The sequence below is a fragment of the Sminthopsis crassicaudata genome, chromosome 4, assembly GCF_048593235.1.
Source record: "Sminthopsis crassicaudata isolate SCR6 chromosome 4, ASM4859323v1, whole genome shotgun sequence".
Lineage (NCBI taxonomy): Eukaryota > Metazoa > Chordata > Mammalia > Dasyuromorphia > Dasyuridae > Sminthopsis > Sminthopsis crassicaudata.
Window position 1 is genome coordinate 275,803,791 of NC_133620.1, and position 22,063 is coordinate 275,825,853.

The following is a 22,063-nucleotide window of genomic DNA, read 5'->3' on the forward strand; positions in this document are numbered from 1 at the left end:
GGAAATATGTGGATCCAGGGTAATCCTAAACTGCTTAGAACCAGTGCTAGTTACTTAGGACCCACCTGAGCAAACACCACAAGTACTGCCTATCTGATCTTCTGCTCTAAACAAACACCAAAAGGAACAAAGTAACCCCTATATTATTCAAGACCAAATAATAACACATCTGGCAATGTACACTTCCCTTTGTTTATCCTTCAGCCCCCTTTGCCAACCTTACTCACCCATTTTGAATATAGTGAATAATACTGAGGAGTTCACTAAACCAAAAGTACCCTATACCAACATATCCCAATCAAGGCTTCTCTTTCCTAAAGAAGACTGAGTGATAAATTGTTTTTCCCCAAGGCAAATGGGGTTAAGTGACTTGCCTAGGGTCACACAGCTAGGAAATGTGAAGTCTCTGAGGCCGCAATTTGAACTAAGGTCCTCCTGACTCCAGGGCCAGTGCTCTATCCACTGCACCATCTAGTTGCCCCAATAAATATTTTTGACCAAGGTTTTTAGCTCCAAGTCACTATGGCTTTCTTAAACAGAACCAAAATGGTCATCAACACACCTTTCCCTATCTTCTTTACTCCAGTATTAAAAAGCAAAGTATATAAATGCAATTTTTTCACTGATAAGACTACTTTCTGCTTTCTAAATAAAAAGCCACTTTCTCTTTCTAAAAGGGCTTAGCCAAGCCCACAAGGCCCCAAACCCCCTATATTTCTGAACATTTAGCATCAGGATCTTCTGTCAGAAAAGGGTGGGAGGGAATTGCAGAAAAGAGAGCAACCAGGAGGACAAGGAAGTTGTTTTTAAAAAGTGTTTTATCACAACACAAGGGAACATTAAGAATATATTTGGAAATCTTCATCTTCCTTACCTCATCTAAGTTGGCAAAAGGAAAGCTTTGAATGAACTCCCCCATCCGGCATGAGTTTTCACTCACCGATCTACAAGCCAAGCTAGAAATGGCAAAAATCGAAGTCCTCTTCCCTTTCTAGCTAAGTCTTCTTGTGGAGTTACTACTAGCTTAACTTGGGCTAAAGTCCAGCCCCACCTCCAGACATGGAGAAAGGTCAAACTTCACTCAACATCCACCTCAAAGAATAATGAGAGCAAGAGGGCAAAGTCAGGATTTAAAATAGGGGCCTGAATCCAGATACCAGTTTCACAGGAATTAGAACTAGAAGTGATATTGGAAAAGTTCTAGTCCCATTCCCTTATTTTACAAAAGAAAACCAGAGAACCTAAGTGACTGACTGATTACAAAGCAATGGTAAGTAACAGAGCCAGGATTCAAACCCAGGGCTTCTTATTCAAAAACCTAGTCCTCTTTTCACTAGGCCTAACATTTTGAGTTTTAGGGACCAACTACTCTTTCTTGGAATTCTCCAAAGCCTAACCTAAATTCCTCCCCAACCTCTCATCCCTGATTCCAAACATTTCCCTTGATGAAAAAGCCTGGAATTGCTCTTATCCAGAGGGGGAAAGTAATGGGAGTACTAATTAATCCACCATTCTTTCCAATAAAAATCCAGGATATCAAAATCCTTGGGATAGCAGTAGAACATTTGGATTAGAGGAAAATCCCCTTTCTACTTCCCATTCTAATCTTGTCTACTTCCTAAGTATAGAAATCAGAAATCATTGTAGCTTCTAGGAAATCTTCAGGTCTAAGAGTCAAAATGGAAACTACAGAGTAGCCTAGGACACCAACTAATAATACCTCTTGAGGACAAACCGGAAGCACTGAAGGCAATGGAATTGCAAGGAAGCTGGAGGTGAGAGTCAGTGCCCAGCTAGAAAGGATACAGCTCTCTAATGACACACCTCCCCACCAAACCCTTGAAAGGGGCTCCCTATCAAAGCCAAGCAAGAAATTGGCAAGATAAGCAGAACAGTAAATGTGATTAATGGAGGAAAAAATGCAAAAGTCCATCAGATAGCAAGAAGCAACCAGGCTCTAGTAAAGACTCAGGGAAGGGGAATGGCTAACAAAGCATCAGAAGCACATTTTGTGGCTAGGTTCAGACTCACGGAGTTAGTGTCTTCTCCCAAACCAGCCAGTTCTTGTTGTTAGCAGCAGACTCATGGCAGACACCCTCCAGGCTCTCCATATAAACAAACAGCTTGGTTTACGAGCAGCCCAACTCTGGAGCTGCAAAAAGAGAGGAGAAGGGATGCCAAACTACAGATTACCACAACTAACCCCTGCCTGTGGGGCTATATGCCAGAGATGCTCCCAAAAGAAAAGGTTCAGACAGACCACCCCCTTCAGCAGGTTTAAACAGAGAAAACAACCCTCAGGGGAAACATGACAATTACCTGGTCTTCACCCTCCATCAACCAACTATGCTTGGGCACAAAACTTTTTATTTAACCAGAAAAGAAAAACAAACAAACAAAAAGATCCACAATAATTTTTGAGTGCTCACAGTAAGGGTAGATAAGGAGAGGGAAGAAGGTATTACTACTGGCAGAGATAGACTACCCTCCCTATTCCCTGCATCACAAATACTGCTGCCAGGTTGTACTGTAAAAGTCTGGCAATACTAATCTAAAATGTTGATAGGATCTGGGAGTAAAGCTACCCATGGCCTGGCACTACTACCTATCGACTTAGACTATGCCAGCTGAGTCCGTCTCTTCTCTTCCCACACGGGCAACAAGTAGAAAGTGAATGAAGGAACCAGCCTCAGAACTGAGAAACAGGAATTACATCAGAAAATGAAATACAATGGCATAGTGTATGACCACACTCTACATGCCAGGAGGGGATGGATTAGTGTCCTGCCAGCCCCATAGGCTCTGAAAGGCCTCTAGGATATAGAAGCCTTATTCTCAGTAGAAAGCCTATAGATCCAATGAAGTCTTTTCCATCTTTTCCAAGTAACAAAGATTCAGTAAAAAGGATACCACATCCCCCAGCACAGGAGACAATTTCATTCACCTATTCATATGAAAGCATCCTGGGGGGCAGCTAGGTAGTGCAGTGGATAGAGCACCAGCCTTGAATTTAGGAGGACCCAAGTTCAAATCTGGTCTCAGACACTTAACACTTCCTAGCTGTGTGACCTTGGGCAAGTCACTTAACCCCAGCCTCAGGGGGAGAAAGAAAAAAAAAAAAAAAGCATCCTGGCTATAACTTTTCAAGTGGGTGGAAGTAAAAAGTAGGCCATGTGAAACAGTAGAAATAACAAAATTCCCCCTTACCCCCACTATACACCCTCTCTGCCCTGAACAGGCCTGCAATGGAAGAGAATTTATCAGGTGCTAATTTTGGAATTCTTAGGGCAGAAGGCACCTGAGAGTCAGTGTACTAACAGCTGATGGCCAATAAAATAAAATGAAAAGCCCAAAGCAGATCCACACCTGCCTGAGTTTAGCATGATAGAGAGTAGGAGGGCAGGGAAAAATGAGGGGGAAAGAGATGTGGGACATGTACCTCATGCTGTAGCACTGGTGGCTGCAACTATGAGAGACTCTCATAAATCCTTTTCTATTTTCTATTTGCTGAGCTTTACACCTTTCAGTTCTTTGGTATCTGTGAATAATAGCCCAGAAGTGGAGGGAAGCTTCACAAGCAGGAGACAGGGAATGTCTCTGGAATCCATCCTCACTCTCAGGAGGTGGATGTCATGCATCACTGCTGGTCCATTGGAAACATGAGTGATCAGATTCCTTAAATTTAGATGGACTAGAGAGTGACAAGCTGTCTAGAAATTCTCATTCACTGGAAAACTCTTGTAAACTCCAGTCTGGGGGATGGAGAGAACTGTCTTTTTTTCAGCAGATAATAGAAGCAAAAGGGAAGTAGATGTCAATCTATCTTTTCTACCTTGTTTTATGCAAAGAGAAGACCTAATAACTTGAGCCTGAAAAAAATTCTAAATGCACTCACAGAGTGCTGCCCAAGAAGCAGTACTATTCTGACTGAATCAAGGAGGAAAGAAAGTGAAAGAGCCACACACAAAATAAGATTACTGACTCAACCTACATTTACTAGAAGGCAGAGGGCAGCTAGATGGCAAAGTGAATAGAGAGCATCAGCCCTGAAGTCAGGAGCACCTGAGTTCAAATTTGGCCTCAAACACGTAACACTTGCTAGCTGTATGACCTTGAGCAAGACACTTAATCCCAATTGCCTCAAAAGAGTAAAATGATAATAATAACTGTTACCAGAAGGTCCAAAGACTATGTCTCAAACTGAGGAATAATTTCAATATGTTTAAATTCAACAAACATTAAGGACCTACACAACATGCAAACTGCACAAGAAGGATACAAAGATGAAAACAACACAGTTTTTACCTGAACAAACAAATAAAAGTACCGTGATTAAGTGATTGAGTGTTACACATAGTACTTGCATGGATATTTTTATTGATAAGTTGTGCTGCCTTTTTTTCCCCCTCTCTCCAAAAATTACTTATTTATCATGTGGGATGGCTCTTTAAAAGGTGCAGGGAATATAATATTATGGCGATATAAGAAACAGAGAATATCAATAAAAAACTTATTTTCAAAAAAAAGTAATGGGGCAAAGGAGATATTAAGACAAAGTGCTTTAGGAAAACTGACATTAGGGAGGATTTCACAAAAAAAAAAAAAAAAAAAAAAAAGGCAGCACCTGTTTAAGGTCTAGGATTTTGATAAGTAGAGACTACAAAAAGGAATACATTATAGCCACAGAATTATGTGAATTCACATAGGACAGAAAACGTAGGCTAAGACTAAAGAATAATCAGTTTAATGGGAACTGAATGTGTGTGGAATGTAAAGTTAAGTTGACAAGATAGGGTGTTCCCAAAAGTCTACAGCTTTTCCAACCTGAGCAATGGGGAAGTCTGTAAAAGGGAATGGAGTGAACATATTTGTGCGTTACAACAATTATTTTAATAGCTGTGTGAAGGATGGATTGGATAAAAGACTCAAGGCAGGGAGACCGGTTAGTAGGCTATTACAATAGTTCACCCAAGAGAAATTATGGTATAATAGAAAAGGACATGTTTAGAATTAAAATAACCAATATCCCTAAGATTTGATGTTTTATACCTATTTGACCTTAAAAAAGTCACTTCACCTGTTTAGTTTCCTCATCTGTAAAACAAGGGGAGACTGACTAAATGGCCCCCAAACTCACCTACCCCAACTTTAAATCTAGGGTCTCAGATGATGAAAACCTAAGCTGGGATACTAGCAAGAGAATCAAGGCAAGCAATAGCATGGAGAGAAAATCATGAGGACTTTGCAACTACCTAGAAGAAGGAAAGAGTCAATGAGACTTGGAGATTTTAAAATAAGTTCAGTGGGCAGTAAATATTATTATCCACTGAAATGGGTACTTGAGGAGAGTCAATTTTTGAGAACAGTCAATTTTAAGAAAAAGGGTTTCTAAAGAAGAATGAGTTCAGTTTGGGATATGTTATGTTTGAGCTTCCAGCAGGACAGCAGCTAGAGCTGCCCAAAAGACAATAAGAGACATGAGGTTGGAATCTGGGAAAGACACTGGGCTAGGACATAAGGATTTAAGAGTCATTGGCACATACGTGAAAACTGAACCCAGTGGAATAGATAAGATTGCCAAGGAGGAGAGTTGAAGAAAAAGCCTTGGTGGATATACACAAATAAGTGTGGGGGGGGGGGAACTGAGACAAGAATAGGCCCCTCAAAGATGGAGGTAATTTTTAAAACTGATTTGGTTAGTTTGGTCACTTTGCCCCTAAAATCTACTTGATAAATAATCCAAATACCATTTCTTTATAGGAAATGATAACAAAGAAGAGACCATCAATGTTAAATTTATAACTTCACTTCCTTTCATTCCCCTAGTGGCCCTATAAAGCAAGTACTACTGGAGAATGAAAAAGTCAAAACCAACACTAGAGAATTACAACAGTCTAGCTGTTAACCATATAATTCAACCCTCTATTAAAAAGAATTACTGTTGCTATTATTAATGCTACTCCTTGGAATTTATAGTTTATATAGCGCTGTTTCTACAAAGAATCAGAATACTTTCTAGGACACACACTCTTTATTCTTCCAAATGGAAAGCAAAGAGGACCCTGGTTCTCATCACATCATAGAGGCAAGCAAAGCCAGAAGTCATGTCAACTGATTTCTTCTGTTTTCTATTTCTATTCTCTATGTCACCCTTAAATTCCACCCTTAACCATTCTGTGTTGTGTTAACAATGAAGTTACATAATAAAGAGATACAGTATTTCTGGGAACAAACTGCCATTAACATAGACATACTAGAGCCAAATCACAGACTGGGAAGAGGTGCCTCAGGGGCTACCAAACACCTACACTGAGGAAACCCATCCATTCATGTCACTGTGAAGCAACTTAAATTCCTTTTCTGGCACATTAGTTGAAAGAACAAATAAGCAAGATAGTTTATTTAATAGTTCATTTAACTACCTTTTGACATTCTCTTTCAGTGTTTTTTGACCTTTTTCAATCCCAAGCATGTCTGTGCTTTCCTCCCCCTGTGCAGAGGGAGGAAAAGAAGTAGTTTTATCTCTGAAATTCATCACTCAACTGTTACTAGTCCAGTAACACTTCTAAGTAAGTCCATAATACTCACAATATCAGCATGAGAGCATCCTCACCTATCCATCTCCTCTTTGTACCATGGTTAGTATCCACCAAAGAAGCAAGATGGGAACTCAAGGATTGAAGACAACAAATACCTACTCCACGCAAGACATGGATCTAAGGTAATGATAAGGAACCAGGACAGGATTCTTATGAATTTTACCGGGGCAAGCCAATTTTAGTAAGACTTTGGTTACATCATAATAAAACAAAAAAATCCATGAAGTTTGTTTATTCATTTTTATGTTTTAAATTTTAGCTGCTATTTTCCGCTAATTTCATAGGAAAAAAAAAAAAAACCTCCTTTTTGTTATCTGGGTGTTTTATATTTTTTGTAAATTTTCATTTAAATTCTTCCAAATTATCAACTTTATTAGCATGTAGCTGGGTAAATAATTCCTGCTAATTTCCTTACTTCCTCATCATTTTAATATATAATTTGGTGTTATTTTTTTAATCACGTTAGCTAATACTCCTAGTTCTTTTAAATAACTAAAAAAATGTTTTAAAGCTTCTAATTTTTTTAGCAATCCAATTATCTTTTTCCTTCCAATTTTACTAATCTTTAATTTTTATCATTTCTATTTTATTTAGATGATTTTTTATGTTATTGTTCTTATTTCATTATTATCTCAATTCACTGATTTCTCCATTCATAGAAGCGTTTAAAGATATAAATTTTCCCCTTACAACTGCTTTAGTTGTATCCCTTAAGTATTGGTATATAGTTTCATTACTATCATTTTCTTTCATAAAATTTCCTACTATTTCTACAATGTTTTCTCTGGCCTATCAGTTTAGAATTATATTAATCTCCAATTAATTTTTTAAATTCTTTATTAAAAATAAATTTTATTATACTGTAATTAGTAAATGATTTGTTTAGTATCTTTGTTTTTCCATTTTTTTGTTATATCTTTATACCACAATAGTTAATTTTTATAAAGGTACCATAAACAGCTGATAATATGTAAATTTCTTTCTATTCCCTTTCAGTATCCACAAGAGAATCAATTTTTCCTAATTTTCTTTTTTTTCCAAATTTTCATTCAAGTCTCAAACTCATTTATTTATGATTTAAGTTAAAATTTTATGAAGGCCTAAAAGGAGTATAAGAAGGCCTCCCACTATGGTAGATTTACAATTTATTTTTCTCCCCATTCAATTAACTTTTCCTTTAAGTACTGCTATTGTTTTGCTACTTGAGGTACCTTTTGACATAAAGTAAATTCACTACTTATATTTTTTTAATCTGTATTTATCTATATTTGCAGTATTTATTTATAAATATATTTATCTCTGTTTACATAATTGGAGATTATGATTGCTACATAAATTTTTTTTTAGCTTTATCTGAATGTTGCTATTTTTTTTGGTCTCAACTAAAACCCTAAGAAAAAAGGAAAGGCACTGAGATAGGTGAAAATTCAGAAGAAATGGTCTCTTTCCACCAAGATTTTTCCTCATAGACTATCATCTCTCCTACTCTTTTCCCAACCCCCTGAAAGGCTGAGTTTCACATTTTTCAACTAATTTACTGGGGACAAAACTTAAACTCTGCCTAAATCAAAAATTATATTGGCAACTAGGCAGAAATTTAGAGACAATTCCACAAAATAAAATGATTTCTATAATATGGGTTTATTGAGGTTCAAAAGGAAACCACAAAAGATTGGGGTCACAGATCCGGTGTCGCAAGGCATCTCAAAAGAACTGCAGGTTTGAACCCATCTGTAAATCAAGGGTCAAAGTTTATTGTGATTGTGAAGGGGGGGTAAAACTATGTTCCCTTTAAAATTATCACTCTGAAACTGTGTTCCCTTTTGATCTCAGGCCTTTCTGGAAAGGCATATTCTCCCTCCCAGATAAGTTAAATGTCGTTATTCAATTAGAAATCTTGGTCAAAAACCACCCTTTTGGAGATGTCATCTGGGCAGGATACTGATAAGCATCTAGGCCTGGGAACTGTGGCTTCCCTTTCAACCTGAAACCTGAGCGTCAAGATTCCTTTTTAAAATTCAGTTTCTGAACTCACTCCTTGCAGAAGATCCAAAGCAGTTTGCTAGGACCCTACCCGCTGAGAAGGCATTCTCTTCTCAGTGCCAGCTTCCATTTCCCTATTAGGACTTTGCCACTAAAGAAATCAGTCTCTTAGCACAGCTGGCTTCCTATCCAACAATAAACTTTCATTTTTGCCAATTAATATTTCAGGTTCATGAATTCTTTCACCAACCAAAAGGGGATTTTAACAACTCTCTGACTGCCACTAATCTCAACTAGTTGGCACAGTGGATAGAGCACCAGCCCTAAAGTCAGGAGGAACTGAGTTCAAATCTGGCTTCAGATACTTAACACTTCCTAGATGTGTGACCCTGGGCAAGTCACTTAACTCCCAACTGCCTCAGCAAAAATAGAAAAAAAAATTAAAATTAAAAAAATTGTAACACCAATTGAAGTAGGCTAAGTTCCAAAAGGATTTTAGCAAAGAAAGAAAGAAAGAGATAGACTAGAGCTTCATATTACTTATTTGCTAATTTTATGGCTTACAGGTAGGTTTGAAGGATAGCCTATTCACCATTGTCTCAGGAACTTGGTTATCAATGACCAGCAGATCATGTGATAGTCAGCAATGTTTGTAGGATTATCCTAAAGCCAGAAGAAGATTATGGAATCACTGACATACTTATTGTTGGAACAATAGCTCTCTAAGGTCAGGAGACCAATTGCTTCCCTCATCAAGTTTGGTTTATTTTTTCCAAAATGGAGTCTCACTATAATTCACCAAAGTACAAAAGATGGTGCAAGATGGAGAGGGAGGCTAAAAGAAATGGACATAAAGCAAAAGAAATGGAAGCTTTGTCAACAACCATACTGAAATTAAATCACGTGCTAAAACATGCCCCGTGCCCAAAGTTTTAGGACTTCCACTGAAATATAAAGTTATAATCCACAGAAAACACGCTTCAGCATGCAAAGCTCTTGCAGCACAAATTGAGATAAAGTACAGCATGCTGAGATGTGTAAATTGCTATATATTTGTGGGGGAGGGAAAGTACAAAAGTCTAACTACAGATAACTTGAAATTCATTGCACAATCATAACTCCTTCGCTTCTATATACAAGATTTACCACATCACATCAAGGAAAAAACATTAGAATACTAGAAAAGGAGGTGTGCACTGGGCCCCAGATCTGGAGTTCTGTGGACTATCAGAATGCAAGTCTAACCCTGCTCACAACATAGTCATTTATGGAAGTAAAAAAGGAAAAAAAAAAACTGGCCTAGAGGGTATGTTAAACATGGAACATGACTCAGAAATAGGGAAAGAGTGAGTCTAAAATAAGGAAACTCAGTCAACCAAATACCTGCTACACCCCTGGATTTGTGGCTTCAAAGGTATCTCTTTCCTATCAGGAGAGAGGAGAAAAGAAAGGAAACAGGAGGACAGAGAGAGAAGAAAGGAGGGAGGGAGGAGGAGGAAGGGGGAGGGAGACAAGGAAGAGAGAGAAGAAGAGGGGGAGAGAGGAAGAAGAGAAGAAAGGAAAAGGAAAAGAAAAGGGGAAAGGGGGAAGGAGAGGAGGAAGGGGAAAGAAAAGTGGGGAAAGGGAAGTGGAAGGGAAAGTGGAGAGGGGGAAGAGGAGGAAGGAAGGAAGAGGGGAGGGAGGATGGGGAAAGAAATGGGAGGGGGGAAAGGAATCTGACCCATCAAAGATTCACAACAGAGTATGAGAACAAAGCAGCACTGGACATTTGGCTAAATCTTCTTGAGGTTCAAATACCCAGATCTCTATTTCCTAACAATCAATACAATCCAAGAACTCCCATTTCATTGGAATCTCAATTGTTTTTCAATTATTTTTATATGGAGGTAAGATCTAGGGAACTGAGGGGAAGTGTGAAATTCCTTATGTCTTTAATAGCACAATTTACTGCTCACCTTTTTTTTTTTAAACAACAAAACACTAAAATAAGTCAATCTAAGATTTATAGACACCAAAGAGACGTCTAAACATGAATGTATATGATGATAAAATTTGTTTCTCAAAGGTTCCCAAACACAGGACAGCAAAGGGCTCTGAAAAAAGTTTATCTTACCGTCCTAAAATGGTTAAGTGTTGAATAGGAAGAGAATCCCTTATTTCATTAGCATTATGGCTTCTCCAAATAAATAGGGCTTGTGTGGCTCTTTATACGCAACAGACTCTGAAGAGATCCAGGTCAGTGATTCAAGTCAGAAAAAGTCCCAAATGAAGATTCATGCCTTCAGCTAAAAGAAAATCACTGGAAGGATCCATTCAATATGCCGACATTGAAGTGAAGCTCTCTACTAGACACTTGTTGATCCACATTCCCCAAAAGCCAGACCTAAATTTTGCCTTCAGCTATTGTTAGGCCACCAAGTCCCCCTGAGGAGGTGCAGCTTCTAGAGACGTGGCTGTAAGCTGAAGGCTACTTCTCCTGGGAAGTGCAGAAGTTCCACAGACAAGGCTGGCTGCAAGATAACAATCCGTGGGTCCGTGGTGACTAACCTCTAAACCATAAATTTCAATACTGAGGTGCATACCTGACCACTCCTCAATCCTCTAAACCATAAAATGAGCATATCAATGACATGAAGCTCTCAATGTGATCTTCTTGTCTTTTTCCTAAAAATTTATCTTCTTGTTTCTGGTTCTTTGCTAAATTATTTTGGAATTTAGCCCGCTTCCATTTGCTTTCCAAATATAATAAACTTTATCTCTTAACTTGGGAGATAGGTTCAAGCCTGCAGATTCGTTTGAGATACCTTGTGACACTGGTCTTCAATCCCAACCTTTAGGATGGGCTAAAAATCTGAACTAAAAAATGAATTAATGCCAAGAGCTGTATACAAAACATAGGTGTCTCACTGCATACAAGGGAAAGGAAGAAAATAAACATCTGTGGAGTGCTTACTTATATGCTACAATGTGCTAAGGCTGTCTACAAATATTATCTAATGAGATTCTCGTTAACCCAAGGGAGGTGGAGTGATTCTCCCCACTTTACTGTCCAGAAAACAGAGCTAGTGACTTGCCCAGAGTCCCACGGTTAGTCAGTGACCTTTGAGCCCAGGTCTTCCAGACTCCAGACCCGGTACTTTGGTCACTGCGCCACCAGTTACTCTGGATGACTGCGACTATTTCCAAGATGTTTCTTACAAAACAAGAGAAATGGTCCCAGCTCTTCAGCTTTTTCTAGACCTTCAGACACCAAGATGTTGCCACCTCGGCCACATGAGTTTGAGCTTATCCTAAGGGATTCTTAAGTAAAAGTGACTGTTTAAAATCACAGATTTACCCTTTAGAAAGCCCAGGTTCTATAAGAAACACTCCTATCATGCACCCCTCGGGATTAGGATCAAACACTGAATTTCGCTGAAAAATCAAGCAGGGGGGGGAAGCATCTTTATCTTTCCTTTCCTTCTAAGTCTGGGCCCCTCAACTTGAGTGTGATTACTTTATCTATCCCAAACCCCACTCCCTATTATAAAAATAAACCCTGTACTTAGAAATGACAAAAAAAGATGAGACCAATCAGGAAATCCAGACCAAACGCCTGGGGAGTGGAGCGCAAGCTACAGGAAACAAGAATAGGGAGAGGACACCCGGAGTCTCCTTATCTCCCCCACCTCCATCTCCTACTATTTTGTATAACTTTTCCCATCAATCTTCACTTTAAGTCAGGTGACTAACTTTGGAGGTTAAGATAATTCAGGAGAGACGAGTATAAGAGTACTGCTGCACTCGCAAAGCACGTAAAGGGAACTTTCCCGCAGGCAGGATGGTAGTTGACCGGGCTTTGATCGAAGTTTGGAAATCCCACCTCCAGCAATTAACCGAGTGGTCGCAGGCTAGTCCCCTAACCCCAGACGCTCCGTTTCCTCAAAAGCAAAATGGATTAGTACCATTTGACTCTAGGCGACAGTTAAGTGGGATGAAGTTTGCAAATCTTGAAACTCATAGTGTTAGTTATTATTTCTCTAGCTACGTTTTGTGTATGAAACAGCCCCTTTGTCCAATTCCCATAAACCAGACGAGCAACTCCGGACCCGCACTAGGGTCCGTCCTCTTCCATAAGTCCCCAGCCGTCCCTCCTGCTCCCCAAACGCAGGGCCAGCCTCAACAGCGCACTCTGCTCGGGGAACCTCCTTACCCGCTCCGGGGTGGAGAACGTGGCCACGGACCACCCCCACTCTTCCGGGGTGGCCGCTCCCTCCGTCCGGTCTCCAGCCCTCGGGACTTCCAGCTGAGACTGCCGGGCGCTGCAGTCAGAGATAGGCGTTCCAAGAAGGTTCCTCTAGGCCTAGAAGAACGTTTCACTGAAGGCTCGAGGCGACTACCACGCCAGGCTCCCCGCCCCCTTCCTGGACCCTCCAGGTGAAAGGACCTAATCCACCCACCAGCCTCCACGCGCCGGGGGGGAGGGAAAGGGGGAAGCCCAGCCTCAGGTAGGAAGTAAGGTTGCAAAAGTCCCCTCCGGCCAAGCTCCTAAAGAGCACTTTCCACAGAATTCCGGAGAACACCTGCAGTTCCACCCTCGCCCGGAGCCGCAAGGCGGGGATCAAACAAGAGCCCCCCGCCCCTCCCCCACAGCCCCTCCTCCCCAAACCCATGTGAACCCCCTCTTTTACCTCCCCCTCACCCCAACTCTTCAGCTCGGCCCCCGCCCGGCCAGCCTCTCTCAGTTTCTGCAGCCAGCCCCCCGGCCCCGGCCCCCGCCCCCGCCCCAACTCCTCCAGCCCCCATAACAAACTTTTCACCGCCGCCCGCTCCCTTCAGGCCGCCATCTTGCCGCGGGGCAGGCCGGGTAATCCTCCGCTGAGGGGAAAGGGGGGGGGTCGCAGCCGGAATCCCCACGCACAGCGGCACCGCTCGTCATCGGAGTGGGCGGGGCTCTTTGAAGCGGAGTGAAAATGGGCGGGGCATAAGGGAGGGGGGAGGAGAAAGGGAAGAAGAGGAAGAGGAGGAGGAGGAGGGTTAGGCGGAAGAGTCTTAGACTGAGATTTTAAGGTTTTGAGAGAGGGAATCCAAATCTTAGAGGTCCTTTTGTTTTGCAGAAGAACGGAAGCCCGGAGAGGTTACACGGTTTGTTTCCGAAGAGTTGTTCATCCGATGGAAGAAAGGATGCAGCGATGGGGGCCTGCGGAGAGGGGAGGGGATATGGGTGATGGCAACCGGGGCCGGAGGGCGCACCGGGCGATAATAACCGTCAGTTAGCCAGCGCTGCTTGGAGGCAGGCTCTGTTAGTGCTATGGAGGGATCGCTGCGGTGCATGTAGTATTTACTGCGCGCCGGTCACTGTACTCAGGCTACAGGAATGATGCTTGCACAGCCCTCGCTGTGTGCCGGGCTAACACTCCCATCTCCACAGCCACCCTAGAAGGCAGCGAGCATTATTTTTAATGATTTTTTATTATTTTTAAATTAATTTTTAATTAATTAAGTTTTACAGACGGAGGCAAATAAGAGGTGAATGACTTTTCCCACGGTTGCCAGGCCATAGTTACCTGGCTGGGTTTTCTCTCAGCGCTTCCGGCTTCAAACCCAAAGCTCTGTCATCGCCTAGTAAAGTTAGTCAGCCGGGAGAAACGTGGGGCTGGAAGAAGAAGAATGAAAGAGAAAGGCACAGAAAGAGAGAAGCGACGAAGAAAGAATACTAGATTTCTGGAAACGGCTGGATCTGAATTTTGCTTCTAATGAATGCTGGCTGTGTATCCTGGGCAATTAACTTGACATCACTTAGAATGAATGCTAGCTGTTTTTATACTTTTTTTATTCAGAAAAATAAAATATTATTGAAAAGAAAGGGAGAGCAAGTTTGGTCCTGGCACCAGTATGACTCCAGAGCCAGTGTCTCTGCCACCGCGCTACTCCCTTACACGGAGAAGGAGGAAACCTTGCCGTGGAGGAGGATTACTATTTTACGGTTTGGGAACCACTGACGCTGATTTCGGATGTCCCAGCTCTAACGCACCACCTCCTTGGGACCACACCTTCAGATGTCGGCTTCCGGGGGGCCGGGGTGATGCTTTTGTCTTTCCCCGTGGCCGCACTACGCCTAACACAGGCTTCAGTAGAACAAACCGGACTGACGGGGTCAGCTCCAGCTGTGTGACCCTGAGTCTCTGCTCCAGTTAACCCCGGTCAGGAAAGGACCGAGCCGCCTCATGCTCATGGGCGTGGCCAAGTTCATTTCTCTCAGCTTGTTGGCATTCCGATTTAGATGGTACCAGAAGACTCGAACTTTATTTTGGATTCCACTTGTTCCCTAGTTTTGGCTAGGATCCTAGTTCATGGACCATGGCTTTATATAAGTCTAACTTTCATATTATCTACAAAACAGAGATGATAAAATTACTCTTACTGTGCCTTCCTCATAGGGATGGATAAAAATCAAATGGGTTCAAGAATTCTTGTAAAGCATTTTGTAACTGAACAATTATTTAAAAATACATAAATAAACGTTTTTAAATTGTTTTACATATAATTGGGAGAAAATATTATTTTTAAAAATCCCTTAACCTCACTTAACTTCAGTTTCATTATCTGCAAACAGGGATAATGAGGCATATAATGCCCACTTGTCCCTCAGTTAATAAATTCTATGTGCCAGGCACTGGGTTAAGTTCTGAAGGACATTTGCTTCAAAAATATCAACAATGAATCATTTCACTCTCTTCAATTGTTCAGATAAATGCATCTTTCTAAGTTTATTTTGATTCTTGTGTTTGAATTTCCGATTTCCTACTTAGCTCTGGTGTTTTTATCAGAAATGTTTGAAAGTTCTCTATTCCAGGAAGGGTCTATATTCTTTCCTGCAGGATTTTACTTGTCTTCATAAGGTTTTAAGGAGTAATTATTCTTCATTGTAAGTCTATATCTTTTCCATTCAATAAACATTTATTAAGCACTTATATGTGCCAGGCACTGTGCTAAGGTCTGGAGATATAGCAATAGGCAAAGATAGTCCTTGCCCACAAGGAGTTCACAATTTGATGAGACAACAAGCAAACAAGCTATATACAGATTAAACAGAAATTATATACTGAGGGAAGGTACCAGAATTAAAAGGGATTGAGAAAGGCTCCTATAGAAGATAAAGTTTTAATTGGGGTCTGAATCTAGGGAAGCCAGGAGACCAGCAGGAAGAGTGAGAGCATTCCAGAAAAGGGGGACAGGCAGAATCTAGAGCAAAAATATCTTATCTATGGAACAGCCAGGAGGATGGTGTTATTTGATTGAAGAGTCCACAGCAGAGACTAAGAAGACTGGAAAGTTAGGAAAGTTAGGGCTACATTATAAACCACTTTGAATGCCTCATAAACAGAATATTTTATATTTTTATAATAACTTTTTATTTTTCAAAATACAAGCAAAAATAATTTTCAACATTCATCCTTGCAAAACCTTGTGTTCCAAATTTTTCTCCCTCCCTCTCCTAGACGTCCCTACTCTCCTAGAAGCAAATAATCCAATATAGATTAAACATTTGCAATTCTTCTAAACATTTCCATATTTATCATGCAAAACGAAAAAAAAATCAGATCAAAAGAAGAAAAAATGAGAAATAAAAATACAAGCAAACAACAAAAAAGATGAAAATACTATACTTTGATCTACATCAGTCTTCACAGTTTTCTCTCTAGATGTGGATGCCTCTCTCCATCATAAGCCTATCAGAATTGTCTTGAAATACCTCATTGTTGAAAAAAGTCAAATCCATAACAGTTGATTATCATACAGTTTTCCTGATACTGAGTACAATGTTCACTTCATTCTACTCATTTCATTTAGCACTGTATGCCTTTCTGAAATCACCCTGCTGATCATTTCTTATAGAATAATATTCCATTACATTCATATACCATAATTTATTCAGCCATTCTCCAACTGATGTCATCTACTCAAATTTCCAGTTCCTTTCCATTACAAACTGGACTGCTACAATCAATCTGCCAAGGGAAAGTCAGGAACTATGTGAGCAAAACTACATAACACTTTTCACACAAATAAAGTCAGATCTAAACAACTGGAAAGATATCAAATGCTCTTGGACAGATCAAGTGAGTATAATAAAGATGATAATATTACCTAAACTAATCTATTTATTTAGTTAGTACCAATCAAACTCCCAAGAAATTATTTTACTGACCTAGAAAAAATAACAAAATTCATCTGGAAGAACAAAAGGTCAAGAATTTCAAGGGAACTAATGGAAAAAAAAAATTTAAATGAACATGGCCTAGCTGTACCAGATCTAAAACCATATTAAAAGCAGTAGTCATCAAAACCATTTAGTACTGACTAAGAAATAGATTAGTTGATCACTGGAATAGGTTAGGTTCATAGGACAAAATAATAACTATAGCAATCTAGTGTTTTACAAATCCAAAGACTCCAGTTATAAGAACTAATTATTTGACAAAACTTCTGGGAATATTGGAAACTGGTATGGCAGAAATTAGGCATTGACTCACATTTAACACCTTATATCAAGATAAGGTCAAAATGGGTTCATGATCTAGACATAAAAAAATGAGATGATAAATAAATTAGAAGAACATAGGACAGTACCTCTCAGACCTGTGGAGGAGGAAGGAATTTGTAACCAAAGAAGAACTAGAGACCATTATTGATCACAAAATACATACTTTTGATTATATTAAGTTAAAAGGTTTTTGTACAAACAAAACTAAGGCAGACAAGATTAGAAGAAAAGCAATAAACTGGGAAAACATTTTTACATTCAAAGGTTCTGATAAAGGCCTCATTTTCAAAATATAGAGAGAATTGATTCAAATTTATAAGAAATACAGTTGATAAATTGTAAGGGACTGGAGCTCTTGAGTCAATGCATTGAGGTTGGACAATTGAGCACTTGAGGCTAATTACCAATTGGACAATATAAGAATATGCTTGGAAAATGGCCCTTCCCACTATCCTGTGCTAGCTCAATTGTTTGGTGTCTACAGAGAATTGTGGGAGGGACTAGGAGTTAGAAGGAGACTAGCCAGGGTTATTTCAAGAGAGATGACGAGGTGAGGTCACAGAGATCCTACTGGTCCACTCTCTTCACTTCTACTGCTAAAGACTAAGAATAAAGATTTTTGCTTATCCTTACTCCAGCTGATTCTAAGGTACCCAGGGTGCTAACGAGGTCGCCACATTTGGCATCCAGTGCGGGGGGGCCAAGGACCCTAATTTCACTGAAGAACCCCTCAGGGACCAGGAAATAGGGTGAGTATTTTAATAGACAAACAGGGAACTCACTTTGTTAAGGGCTAAACTAGTAACCTTTTCTAGCTGCAATGGGGCAGATATTAGGAAAAGATTCTCCCCCATCCCCACCCCCACCGGCAACCCCAACCCTAGCCCTAAAGAGATCTACAGGAAGCATACTTAGACTGATAAAGAGATAGGGTCCCTTTTGGCAAGGGACTTCTAGAGAGACTCTTCAGTGCTTTCAATGTGGTAAAGTAGGGCATCTGAAACTCAATGTTGGCATAGAGACAAAGTGAGAAAATAGGGTGGGAGAACAAGACCCAATACCCCATGTCCAAAATGCAACAGAGGCTTCCATTGGGCATCAGAATGTAGACTTATTCAGGGAAATGGGATGAGGGGCCCAGCCCCAGAACCCCAGGCAAAAAACACTTGGGGCATGATAGCAACTGATGCTACACCCAGAGAGTGCTTAGAAGTTCAGTACCCAGACATGACCAATCAGCCAGGAAGCAACCTGATAGGAGAAAGGGATTACAAATGGGGAGAATAGAGTTGTATGCAGCTGGGATAACTGAGATACCCCCTAGAAAGGTGAAATCTGTTCCTCTCCAAGCTACAGATCCCTTGCCTCCAAGTACAGTAGGCTTGACCATTTCACCTCCTGAGTGTATTTACAAAACAGTGTCCATCCATACACTGATGTGGGAAACTGGGGAAGGTGTAGATAATATCCCAGTCACTAATACAGGGAGACAATTTGTGACTTATGAACCAGGAGAAGTAGTAGCATCAAGTTTATTGATACAGACTCCTAATAAGCAATCTGGTGATAGTTGCCCAGATTCTGACTCCAAGCAACAAAATCCAGGAATGTGCTATACAGCAGCTGTGACAGCTGACCGACCTATGCTCACTATCTATATAAATGGCATACCATTAGAAGGATTGGTAGACACTGGTACAGATCATATAGTCATTAGAGGTGCCAACTGGCCCAGTCACTGGCCAAAGATTAAGGCAGACACCTGCATGTCTGGTGTAAGAAGATCAATAGCAGCTGAAATTAGTGCTACCCTTTTGAGATGGACTTTTGAAGGTGAAACAGGAGTTTTTACTCCTTTTATAGTTGAAAAAATCCCAATCAATCTGTGGGGAAGAGACATTTTACAACAATTAGGATTACAAATGAGTACTTCGGGTTTTTTAGGCAGGGCTGCTGTTGAAGGCCTGCCAACACTTTCACCTGTTCCTATCCAATGGAAAACTGATACACCAGTGTGGATAGAACAGTGGCGCTTAGGTAGTGATAAAATTCAGGCCTTATTAGACATAGTACAGGAGCAACCCAACCAAGGACACTTAACAATCTTCTCTAAGTCCCTGGAATTCTCTGTATTTGTTGTAATAAATAAATCTGGAAAATGGAGGGTGTTGACTGATTTAAGAAAAGTAAATGAACAGATGGAAACTATGGGAACTCTTCATCCTGGACTTCCATCTCCTACTCAGTTGCCTAGAGCAGGGGTTCTCAAACTACGGCCCATGGGCCAGATGCAGTTATAGACCTCTTTGGGTTATAGACATTAAGGATTGTTTCTATTCTATCCCTCTAGATAAGGAGGATATGAAAAGATTTGCCTTTTCAGTGCCCAGAGTTAACTTAGCTGAGCCTTATAAAAGATATGAATGGACAGTTTTGCAACAGGGAATGAAAATGTGTCAAATGTATGTTGCTGCTGCTCTTACTCCAGTAAGAAAAGCATTTCCAAAAGTTATGTTATTACATTACATGGATGATATATTGGGATGTGCACCTGAGGAACAAATGTTAGAAGCATGTCTACAAAGACCATGGAAACACTAAGGAACTACAAATTGCACATAGCTCCAGAAAAAAAGCAAAGACATGTTCCTTTTCAATATTTAGGATATGAAGTATACCCTAAGGTGCTTACAGTATAAAAATTTTCCTTAAGAACAGAGAAGTGAAACACCTTAAATGACTTTCAGAAATTGATAGAAGATATCCAATGGATGCGTCCAGTGTTAGGCTTGACTACCTGTCAATTGCATTATATGACATTTTAAGGGGAGACAGTGCTTTAAACTTACCACGCCAGCTTACCAAAAAAGCTCAAGAGGCTTTAAGAGAAATTGAACTGGCTTTATCCAATGTGGTTGAAAGAGTCACTCAAAAACCCTTGGAAATATCAGTTTTTGCTACACAAGAGGCATCCACAGCAGTCCTTCATCAAGGAGACAGTGTGATAGAGTGGGTGGACCTCCCAGCACAACCAGAACAAAGCCTTACTCCTTACCCAGTGTTTGTGGCTAGAATTTTATTAAAGGCTATTAAGCAAGCAGTACAAATTATCTGACAAGATATACACCTTTTATACTAATGCACAAGTTAATGTGTGCTGTGAAAACATCCCAGAGTGGCAAATTTTATTAGCCATGGCTCCAAATTTTACACATGGGTCTCCATTAAAGATAACCAAACTATTACATACCTGGCAATGGATTCTTGAAGAAAAGTTTTCTAAAGTTCCTCTTAAAGAACCAACTATCTTTACAGATGCATCCAAACATAATTATTTGCATTGTATACTCTTGTGACTTAACTATAAAGAGAGTAGTCAGAACTCCTTTTTAGTCCACTCAGCAGAATGAATTGTATGCAATCATTCTAGCTCTTACTTATTATCCAGGAGATATAAATATAATATCTGATTCAGCCTATTCAGTAGGTGTGGTACAAAGAATTGCCACAGCCCAAATAAAATTTGTAGCCTCTAGTATATATCAGCTCTTTAAGGAACTTCAAGAGCAAGTGAGAAAGCATCCAACTAAGATTTATAGCTTGCATGTCCACTCTCATAGTGGACTTCCAGGTCCTATTTTTGATGGTAATTCAAAGGCAAATAGCCTTCTGACTATGTTGGCCAAAACTTCTTTATTTCAAGAAGCCCAAGAATCTCATTTTAAATATCATCAGGCTGCTTGAGCCTTAAAGTTACAATTTGGAATAATAAGAGAGGAAGCTAGGAGCATAGTAAAAGCCTGTACAGCTTGCATTCCTTTCCACACTTCTACACTCCCTCCAGGGAAGAACCCTCATGGTTTGAGACCCAGTGAAATTTGGTAAATGGATGCAATCCATTATAAATCTTTTGGTCATCTGTCTTTTATCCATGTTATAGTAGACACCTTTTCAGGATTCACTTTTGCAATACCAGCAGCAAAAGAGACAGCCTGAGTGGTCACTGAATTCCTTATACAAGCATTTACAATTATGGGTGTGCCACAAACAATAAAACAGACAATGGATCTGCATATACTTCTAAACATTTTGCACACTTTTGTGCACAGTATAAGATTTTACACATTACTGACATACCTTTTAATCCTCAAGGACAGGCAATAATAGAGAGGAGAAACAGAGACATTAAGATGCTCCTCCAAAAAAAAAGGAAAGGGGGAGCCATAGGTAACCCTAGAGAACTTCTAAATCTAACTCTTTATACTATTAAGTTCTTGATTTTTGACAAAGATGCACTGGCTCCAGCAGACAGGTTTTATAACCCACTGGAAGGGCAGTGTCCAGTGCGAGCAGCTCCACTATCTTTAGATAATCGCCAGGTGATGTGGAGAGATTCAGAAAGTGTTGAATGGAAGGGACCAGATAGGTTAACTGTTTGGGGGAGAGGGTTTGTTTATATCTCTACAGATAGAGAAGGAATCAGATGGGTGCCAATGAGTGGTATTTGCCTTGTCCATCAAATAATTCATTGTATCTGGTGTTGCTCCCTGGGGCCAAACAGAACAAAATCCTTTCTAGCCGCCATGTTCCTTCAGTCTTTCTTACTCTGCAGTAATGGTCTCCAGGGTCTTCTGCAAAGGTGATAAAGTACCCATTCCTTTCACACCCAAGTTGTATCCCTCTGGGTACGACAGAAATGGTTGATGTCCTTCCTGAAATAAGGAAATCAGGAACCTCCTAAGGGAACATCCTTCTCCAGATGTCAGGAGTCCAGCCTTGGATGAGAGCATCATGTCCCTTGTCCTGGACACTATTCATCTCTTAAGTCCACAATCCCATTACTTATTCTGGCTGACTTAGACTGAACTTGTGTCAGTCAGCTGATAAATATTCAAGCAGACCCTTGAAACGAAGGAGAAGACCCAAGAAACATTGGGTGGTTCCATCGCTGATT

At 40.3% G+C, this 22,063-nt stretch overlaps 1 protein-coding gene and 1 long non-coding RNA gene across 12 annotated transcripts in view; one reads left to right on the forward strand and one right to left on the reverse strand.

Moving 5' to 3' along the window:
- The window catches only part of TJAP1 (tight junction associated protein 1), a 25,315-nt gene extending 11,833 nt beyond the window's left edge, over window positions 1-13,482 (reverse strand). For 3 of the 11 annotated variants that reach the window (XM_074310829.1, XM_074310825.1, XM_074310820.1), the window contains exons 1-2: window positions 13,375-13,476; window positions 12,775-12,924 (exon numbers count right to left, since the gene is read on the reverse strand). The gene's annotated coding sequence lies outside the window, so the exon portion shown is untranslated. Of the gene's footprint in view, window positions 1-874; window positions 994-2,031; window positions 2,153-10,695; window positions 10,805-12,774; window positions 12,925-13,374 lie in introns of those variants that run through there. The other 8 variants (XM_074310826.1, XM_074310818.1, XM_074310828.1 and 5 more) reach the window with 6 other exon arrangements.
- On the forward strand, window positions 12,857-15,108 carry LOC141566376 (uncharacterized). The gene is made up of 2 exons (XR_012489291.1): window positions 12,857-12,998; window positions 13,679-15,108. It is a non-coding gene; the product is annotated as an uncharacterized LOC141566376 (long non-coding RNA).
- The last annotated feature ends 6,955 nt before the right edge of the window (window positions 15,109-22,063 follow it).